Here is a 9,475-nt window from a genome sequence, read left to right on the forward strand (position 1 = left end):
AAGAAAGCCTAATATCAAAAACCCAAAGGCAAATAAAACACACGAGCCATTAAGGATGAAAAAAAGGCCATTAAAGTTTGACCTGGTGTACAGTTTTCTGCTACAGAATCCAGCTGAACCCTTCTGCCATCTCATTTTTTTGGTCATAAAAGTTCTTTAAAACCAAGCATGGGTAAATGTATTCCTATACGTATTCGGTAGAAAACTGGGAATTTGAACCATCTCCCCCAACAGATTTTTTGTCGTAAATATGAGAGGGAAAATGAGAGATATCTCTCTCTCTAGATTTAATCTTCCCCAACAGATTTTTTGTCCTAAATACGAGAGAGAAAGAGAGATATATTTCTCTCTAGATTTAATCTTTACCTCTCTCTAGAGTTAATCATCCGACTGGAAAGTGATATTGTTAGCAGTGAAGGCGGCTGCATTTTTAATTGTAACGTGGAACTTGTCGTGGATGGCCGTCTCGAAAGTCAAATCTGTCTGCCAACTGCCTTTCCTATCTCTCGGTATAAAAGAGTCTATATTCCCGCGGGAGCAAAGTGTCCGATTGCTCCCTCAGACAAAACCCAAGGAATAACTTTAGAATCCCAAATTTTTGGGATGTAACCTCTTCAAGCCATGATTAATCTCAATAAAACAACAATTTCACATACTGTGTATTTGAAAAAGAAAAAGATGGAGGAGCTTATATAAGGCCTTAATGATATGCTATTAAAGTAAAGTGCACCTTAAAAATTATCTAAAGAGAGTGTTTTGGGATGGGAGAACCTTCCAACCCATCCTATCAATATCAAGATGTGTGGTTACGAAGAAAAAATGAATTTTAAGTCTTGTAAAAGTTATTTGAACCATCTATGCTATAGATTTTGAAATGTTTACATATATGTCCCATATCATTTTTAAAATTTAAAAATTTATATTTAGATATAAAAATAAATTTTCAAACCATTAAAAGGCTTCTAACACTAGACCTACATCTCTGATTCTTATGAAACTTTAGAAATGCATCTTACTTCTACATTACAATGAGGGCACCTTATACAAACCCCCCTCTTTTTATCACCAAATTTAACAGTGATGGAAAGGGGACTGTAATCCACACTGCTCTAACCTAAGAAACAACACAAAAAAAAAAAAAAAAAACAATTCAAGTTAAGGATGGTGAGATATAAGTATTAGAAAGCTCAAAATTCAAAAATTTTTCCTTTGAAAGTAATAATCCCATGGTAATCAACATTTTAGATTGAAAAGATCCTCCTCAAGATATCTTCTAACCAAGGGAGTAGGTGTGCACTATGCTCCAATGGGAACAAAATATACTGCCAGTACGATCTCTTTTTTTTTCATTTTTTATATTTTCTTAGCTATTTTTTAACTAGGCATAAGGAACACCTTTCTTTTGTTAAGTAAATGGAAACTGTATAAATATAATAAAGGATTCCACGGGATATCCTCAGTCATGAGAAGAACATGATATCACTCAAAATTGAGCCTTGCTTGCTCTATAACTGTCTACTCAAAATTGGGCCTTGCTTGTGCCCATAGATTTTCTATGGTCATAGGTTTTAGAAAATTGGTAATAATGCGTGTTCAAAAAATCAAACCGGCCTCAAAAACCTTTAAAGGCCGGTACTAAGCAACTGGTAAATTAGCTGGTTAGATTGGCCTAACTGGACAAATCCCGGCCGGTCAAAAAAGTGTGAAAAAAATAAAAATTAAAAAACTACAAATATATGAAAAGTATATTTAAAACATGATTAAACAAATCACATCCAAATGAAGTTGAAAAATTGGTGAAAAATAGATTTTAAAATATCGATTTATGCCTAGAGATATTTTTGAAATAACATAAAATAATTATTATTAATAGCCAAAATATTTTCCAATAGTTGCCAAAATGATGAAAAATATTCAAAACCACATTACAAATAAATCCTTTGTTTTTTAGATTTTATATCATTTTTTTATTCTTTTAAATACTCAGCTAGATCATCAAAACCGGTTCCTAGCCGGTGACTGATTTCGATCTAAGGAGGCAGTTCCGCTTTGAACCGGCCCATTTTGCAAACACCGGTAATAACCCCATTTTTCATAATTGACAAGCATACGCCTTAGTTTCCGAGATTTTAAAGGACCGGCGGTCCATAAGACTGAAAAATACGCATCGTAAAAATCGACCATTCGTTTACGCTTTTCAATGAGAAGCAGTTAGGAGTTTTTCACCCAAAAAACTCTATTACCGTGGATTCAGTTCTTTTATGGGAAAATATCATTTAAGTTTTAAAACTCCTGACAAAATTATCAAGGACTTCAAAATATTCTAATTAATACTTGCAAGTTTATTTTAATTTTTTTTATTTCACCAAAATACCTACAAATTTTAAAAGGGCCAAAATTGTATTGTTTTGCTTTGGAATCCTAAGAAGGATATTTCTCACCTAATAAGCCTCAACCTTGGAGTATTAAAATACTTGTAAGGTTATAGAAAGGGTGAGGTTTCTATAAGGTTGCAACCTTAAACAATCCAATATCGGCGCCCCTCCAAATTTTATCATAACATGTAATTTTGTTGTAAACAATTCTTAGGATTATCTTAAAATCTTTTTTCATATCTAATTAGAAAATTTTTAACTCTAAAAATGGTTAAAATCAACTAGATCTATAAATGTATGAAAATCTTGAAAATGGACGGTCTAGATAATATGTTGCAAGATGCACTTCTTTTGGGATTCAAAAACTTTTTTTTTCATAATCATACATCTCGATGTCGAGATGATCAATTAGAGGATTTTTCAAAATTAAAATAACATTTCCGATAGATTTTTGAAGTGCATCTATGACTCTACATTTTAAAGTTGCAACCTTATATAAACTTTTCCCTTATTGAAATGCCCGTATTTGTTCATAGTTCTCGAACCCTTAACACACCAATTTTGACCTCCTCAATTAAAGAGGTACTTGAGATAAATGAAAATGAAACGGTAAGTTTTGAAATGTTAATTGAGATATCTTAACCCCCAAAAATTTTGAAAGAGATTTTAATCTCTTAAATGATATTTTCCTTTTTTATGCTCATCTGATTAAACATGTAAACGTTATGTGGGCAATAAATAAAATGATATTAGCTAATTTTTGTCGAAAATTGGAATAAAAAAACTTATGCGTGCATTTTAATGTGTTTATAAATTAGAGGATTGTCTACAAATATATCATTTATCTTTTGTATATGGAGGTCACAATCATTCTCACTCATTAGATGTTAAATTGGATGTCATAGAGTGAGTTACAAAGTCCGAATTTTTTTTTAAAAAAAAACTTTGTGTCTATTCAATGACATTTTTACAACCAACCAATTTAAAATTTAATAGACAATAATGATTGTGACCTTCATGTACATAGATAATAGTCTCTTTGTAGACAATTCTATAAATTAGGTTTGAAAACGTAAAAACATTTATTACTAGACAATCGAGAAACATTTTAGTTAACATGATCAAATAATAAACTAAGAATGCATATAAGAATATATACATCTACTCCTTTGGTTAGAAGATCTACTTTTAGAGGATTATTTCGATTTTGAGAACCCTAAGAATTACGAGATTATTGTTCTCAAAAGACAAAACGAAAAAAAAATTGAGTTTCCCTTGAGACATTAGTTTTTTAAGAACTTAGAGGGTGCATATAAGTATATACACATCTACTCCTTTGGTTAGAAGATCTACTTTTAGAGGATTTTTTCGATTTTGGGAACTCTAAGAAACACGAGATTAGTGTTCTCAAAAGAAAAAAAGAAAAAAAAAATTGAGTTTCCCTTGAGACATTAGCAATTAGGTTTTTTTTTTCTTGAGGGTAGTTTAGGGGTTGAAGAGGTTGAACCTTCAAAATTTGGAGTCCTAAAATTAATCCTGCACATATTTTTACCTGAGGAAGTAAATAAATAATATATACTCTTGTGGAGTATGATATCTTTTAGCATAAACTAATAGCAATGTCGGCGCCCAAACGATGTTATCTTCTCTACCTAAATAATGTTTGGACGTTCTCTTCAATATAGTTTGTTGTGGTGAAATGAATTTTGTTATTTAGTGGTATTGTATGTATTTTTTTTAATAAAATAAATGCTAAATATTTTTTAATATAGAATAAAATATTTTTTATTAACTTAAACAGATAAAATTTGTAAGTAACTTAAATGAAGGAATATGCACATAGTATGTGCCCAAGGGTTTACTACTACTTAGAAAACCGCTCCCTCCACCAAAAGCAAACCAAAAAAGAGTTTGGACAACCTCTCTATGCTTCCCCACCTTATCCCACTGTCTATTATGAATGGATGGTTGAGATGGCTCTAATCACAATGTCATATTTTTATACTATTTTATTTATAATTTTTTTATAAGTTATTTTGGCACCAATTTTTTAACATCCACCTTTTTTTTTAAACTCACACTAGTAAACAATAAATATAAAAAATTACTAATAAAATAAAATAATTAAAATACAAGATTTCAAGAGGTATTTTGGTCATTATATTTTATCAAATATTTTTCGTAGGTGCACTCCCATTAAGAAAATAGTACATGCCAAATTTCATATTCATATAATTTGTAAAAATGAAAACTAAAAATAAAATACTCTGAGGCGTTGGATTTAAATCAAATCGGTGGGGCTCACTTGATCGAATGGCTAGATGGGAGGGGAAGAATATCTTTCATGTCTCAGGGGTGCATGCTGTATATATAATCTATTGGATTAAAACCTCTTATTAAAAAAAAAATTGACTTCTTCTGTAAATATTTTTATTTAAACGATGATGCTAAACTATATTAAATAAAATATTTCTAAATAAAACTTTTATAAGAGAGTTGAAGCGTAGTATACTTTGCAAGGGCACACATAATTTTCCCCTTCCTGACGTTTGCCACTGACATTAACACTGAAGTCGCTTTTGGCTTTTGTGATAAAAAGGCCAAGACTTTACATTTAAAGACATTATAGTTATTATTATTTTAATAATTTTTAAAAGATTATGCTGTTTGTTAATATTATTTCTGAAAAATACAAAAACCATATAAAAATTGGATTAATAATTCCAATTGAGTTGAAAACATATTTGAAAGTTGTAGGTTTATTTAAGTGATATCATTAATTCATATAAAGATCAAGTATAAACTATGACTATAACTATTTTTAATCATAAATTCAATAACTTTGGTCATTTATATTTTCAATTTTCTATTGGTTAGATTAGTAATTTTGCTACCCACGTTCCTTAAAATAATGAGGCGCCATTTGGGAGTACACTTTAATAATAAAGATATAGAAAGAGATTACGAAATTAACTGACATTTCCCCAAAAATCACTCAGTGGTGAAAAATCTATTACCGTTCGTAACGGGTAATCTTTAGTAAATCCTATCCCCATTTAAAAAAAATGCCAACGAGCCATTTGCTCTCTCTCCAACTCAACTGAGTAACTTATTAACGCTACATTTCTCTCTTCACTGGTACGCTTTACTCTCTTTTTAGCGATAATAACTGGTTTGCATCCCTCTCTAAGCTGCCCTTCTCTCGAGTTCTAATAATTGGTTTGTATAAGGTGCTCCCTCCATCTTTTAAGCCACATATTCTCTCTCTTGAGCCCTAATAACTTATTTACATAAGGTACTCTTGTCTAGAGGGGCTCCCTTTCTCTTTAACTAGTTATTTTGGTGTGGATGAGCCCTACATCTTTAGTCTCTTCCAATGCCTCAAAATTTTCTATTGCAATTACCAAACCATCTAGTTTACTAATCAAGCTTCTTTCCATTTTTTAACTTGTACCATAAAGATTTTGAATTTGGTATCATCAATTTATTGCTTATTTGAAATTATATAGAGACATTTGAAAGACTTTTATAATAAATAAATAAAAATAAGATTTATCACATTAAAAAAATGTTATTATAATCATATTATTTCAATGACTTATCATATTGAAACCAGAGTCTAATCATGTTAGAAGACACGTGATTCCATGTAAGTATTAAAGGCATGCAAAATAAGTAGGAAATGGTGTGATGATAACTTTAGAATGATACAAGTTATTATTAAAAAATATTTTTGGAATGATGATGATGATGTTATTATTAAAAAATATTTTTGAAATAATGTGATGATAACTTTAATTCAGTGGAATTTTGTGACAAAACAAAAAAAATGATAGTTTATAGGTAAGTGCTGGTAAAATGTTGATAATGCATTTCTCATGTTTCTTCAAGACATGGCCAAACAATAGCAATGTATTTCCCATGTTGCATCAAAATACTACCCAAACAGTAACAATCCATTAGCAGGTAATGTATTGCGCCAGTAATATATTTCACAGACAATATATTTCCAATTATCCAAATGGCCCTGAAATTTACTTCTTTTATTTTAATTTTTTTTGTGATCCATGAATAATGATAATTATTTTGTGGGTAGACAAAATAGTATGCATTTTTTTGGGCAGTTTAGCAATAGAAGGACATTCTAAATAAATAAAAAACCAAAAATTTATGTAAAAAATTCAGAAAAAATAATCCCTAAAATAAGAACATCTCACAATCGATAACTCAAAACACGTACACAGTACGTGCCCTTCGCTCGTATATTATGAAACACGGGAAACAATTTAAGGCAATTTTAGAAAGTCCTTTCAAAAAAGTTATTTAAAAAATTTGACGAATAAAATGGTTGATTGAAAATTAAAGGTGAGGATTGTGTAAGACTCCCTCTTTATCCTACATAAGTAAGACACACCTTCAAATTTTTTGCTTAGAGATGTATTTTCGATCTTAGAAACCTTATGATGGCTTGAAAATCTATTTTTATCCTTAGTTATGAAAGTTAGAATTTCCAACATGGTGGGGACCGAGTAGGTCTATAGACACTTAAAAATGTTAAAATTAAGTACACTAGATAACTTGTTACAAGATACATCATTTTTAGGACTTGATTTTTTTTTTATATTCATATATCTCAAGGTTGAGATGATCAATTAGAAGGTTTTCGAACTCAGGCATATTGTTTTCTTTTGAATTTTTAAAATGCACTTCTATAGTATAAGGTTGTAATATAGATATAGGAAAACACTACGCAGCGCCTATAAGCAAAAATGAACAATGATTTCGCCTATGCTCATCATCGTCCAAAGTTCATCGTACGGTCACAGTTGTCCGGTAGTATTTCAATTTTTAATATTTTTTTACAATTCGAAATGATTTGAAATTTGGAGTGTGTGTTCATCAAAAATAGTAGAATCTAATAAAAGTATAAAAAAAATAATTTGTAAAATATAAATTGACCAAAGTACCCTTAAAACTTTATGGGGGTATTTTGGTTAATTTTTTTTACGAATTATTTTTTTTATATTTTTATTAGGTGCTCATTAAGAAGTACACATGCTCCAAATTTCAGATCATTCCGATTTATAGAAAAAAAAATAAAACACTACTGGACAATTGTGACCGTGCGATGAACTTTGGACGGTGATGATGGTAGGTGAATCACTATTCATTTTTGCCTATAGGCGTTGTACATAGGAAACTACTGATATTAGCCCACGAGCTTATATGAACATATGTGTTCATAAGAGCCCAACGGCCCAAATTGAATTTCGGCCAATTTGACGACCAAGATCTTATTTCATATTTTAATTTTATTTTTTTTATACAAATCCAAATAATTTGAAATTTTTGGTGTGTAATATTAAAAAATTAGGAGAATATAATAAAAATATCAAAAAAATAATTTGCAAGAAATAAATTGACCAAAATACCTATGAAATGTTTCAAAGGTATTTTTGTTAATTTATGTTTTGCGAATTATTTTTAAAATAGTTTTATTAGGTGTGCCTTGATGAGAAGAATGGGCACCTAAAATTTTAAGTTATTTGGACTCGTAGTTGGGCTCATATTGTCATATGAGCTAGTGGGCTAATCTCAGTATTTTCTACACACACACAGATATTTATGAAAATGCTACAGAATGCCTACGAGTGTACTTGTAAGAATACATCCAACGGCCAAAATTGAATCATGGTCGATCTGACGGTCATAAGACAACCACGACCTCATTTCGTGTTTGAATTTTAATTTTTTTTCTACAAATCTAAATCACTTGAAAATTTAGGTGTGTGTTCTTCTCATCAAGGCACACCTAATAAAAATAATTCACAGAAAATAAATTGGACAAAATACCCCCAAAACTTTTCGGGGGTATTTTGGTCAATTTATTTCATGTAAAATATTTTTTTTTGATATTTTTATTAGATTTACCTATTTTTGAAGAAAATATACATAAATTTTTAAATGATTTGGATTTGTAGAAAAAAAATTTAAATTCAAACACGAAATGAGGTTGTGACCATCAGATCAGCCCAGATTGAATCTGGGCTTTGGACGTTTATAGTAATAGTACACACATGGGCGTACATGATCTTTATCTATATATATATATATATATGAATGAGAAATGATCATAGGCCCCCAAAGGATCACTATTAAATATGGCACGGATCTATAGAAAAGTCATGTCCCACACCCATGTGATAACTTTTCTAGAGATCCGTACCAACTTTAATGGTGATACTTTGAAATCTTACACACATGGATAGAAGAGAGTCCTATAGGATCATATTAAATATATATATATAATATTGGACTTAATTTTGTTAGTTTTGTAAGCCGAGTGGCAAAATCGTCAAAAAGTATAGGAGTAGCACTATCACAAAGTGGGAGGCAAAGCTTAGCATCCTCATTTTCTTTTGAGCAATTTTAGTCAACGTATCATTTCATTCTTGAGCAATTTTCGCTTGAAAAGTCAATGTATTATTTTATTTCACACACACAAATATATGTTTGAGAAAAACACTTGTAATAATTCATGGGTGAATTTTTATAGTATTTAACTCATGGCTTATCACCATCCGTAGTATATTATATATTTATTGTTTTTTTTATAGTTTTAAATTTAATAATTTTTCTATAAATCAGATTCATTTAAAATTTGGAGTTTGTATACATCTAACTAACTCACACCGAAATATAATATTAAAAAACAATTCTTAGAAAATAAAATAAACTGAAATACCATTGAAATAATTACAAGAGTAATTTGATCATTTTTATTATTTAAATTATCTTTTAATATTTTATTTAAGTATGCCTCACAAATGCCTACACACCTTTAAACTTTCAAAATCAATCTTACTTGTATAAAAATTATTAAAATTAAAAAACTATATTAAAATTTAAAAACTATCAGGCAATTGTGGCCGTTTGAAAGATTTTGGATAGTGATGAGCCATAAGCGAAATATAATAGAAATTCGATCATGTGTGTTTTTAAGTATTTTCCTATATATATATTTGAAACCCGGTCAAGAAAGATATTTTTCCATATGTTCTTATGTAAAATTGGATTTTCCATTTGTAGTCTATTCTTGA

At 29.7% G+C, this 9,475-nt stretch overlaps 1 protein-coding gene across 4 annotated transcripts in view; it reads right to left on the bottom strand.

Moving 5' to 3' along the window:
• Positions 1 to 325, bottom strand: part of LOC18425922 (RPM1-interacting protein 4) — a 34,566-nt gene extending 34,241 nt beyond the window's left edge. For all 4 annotated transcript variants that reach the window (XM_006830465.4, XM_088870350.1, XM_088870351.1 and 1 more), the window contains exon 1: positions 83 to 325. The gene's annotated coding sequence lies outside the window, so the exon portion shown is untranslated. The remainder of the gene's footprint in view (positions 1 to 82) is intronic.
• Positions 326 to 9,475: the final 9,150 nt, after the last annotated feature.

This window comes from Amborella trichopoda, chromosome 6, assembly GCF_054954075.1.
Source record: "Amborella trichopoda isolate Santa Cruz 75 chromosome 6, AtrichopodaSantaCruz75HAP2 v2.0, whole genome shotgun sequence".
NCBI lineage: Eukaryota > Viridiplantae > Streptophyta > Magnoliopsida > Amborellales > Amborellaceae > Amborella > Amborella trichopoda.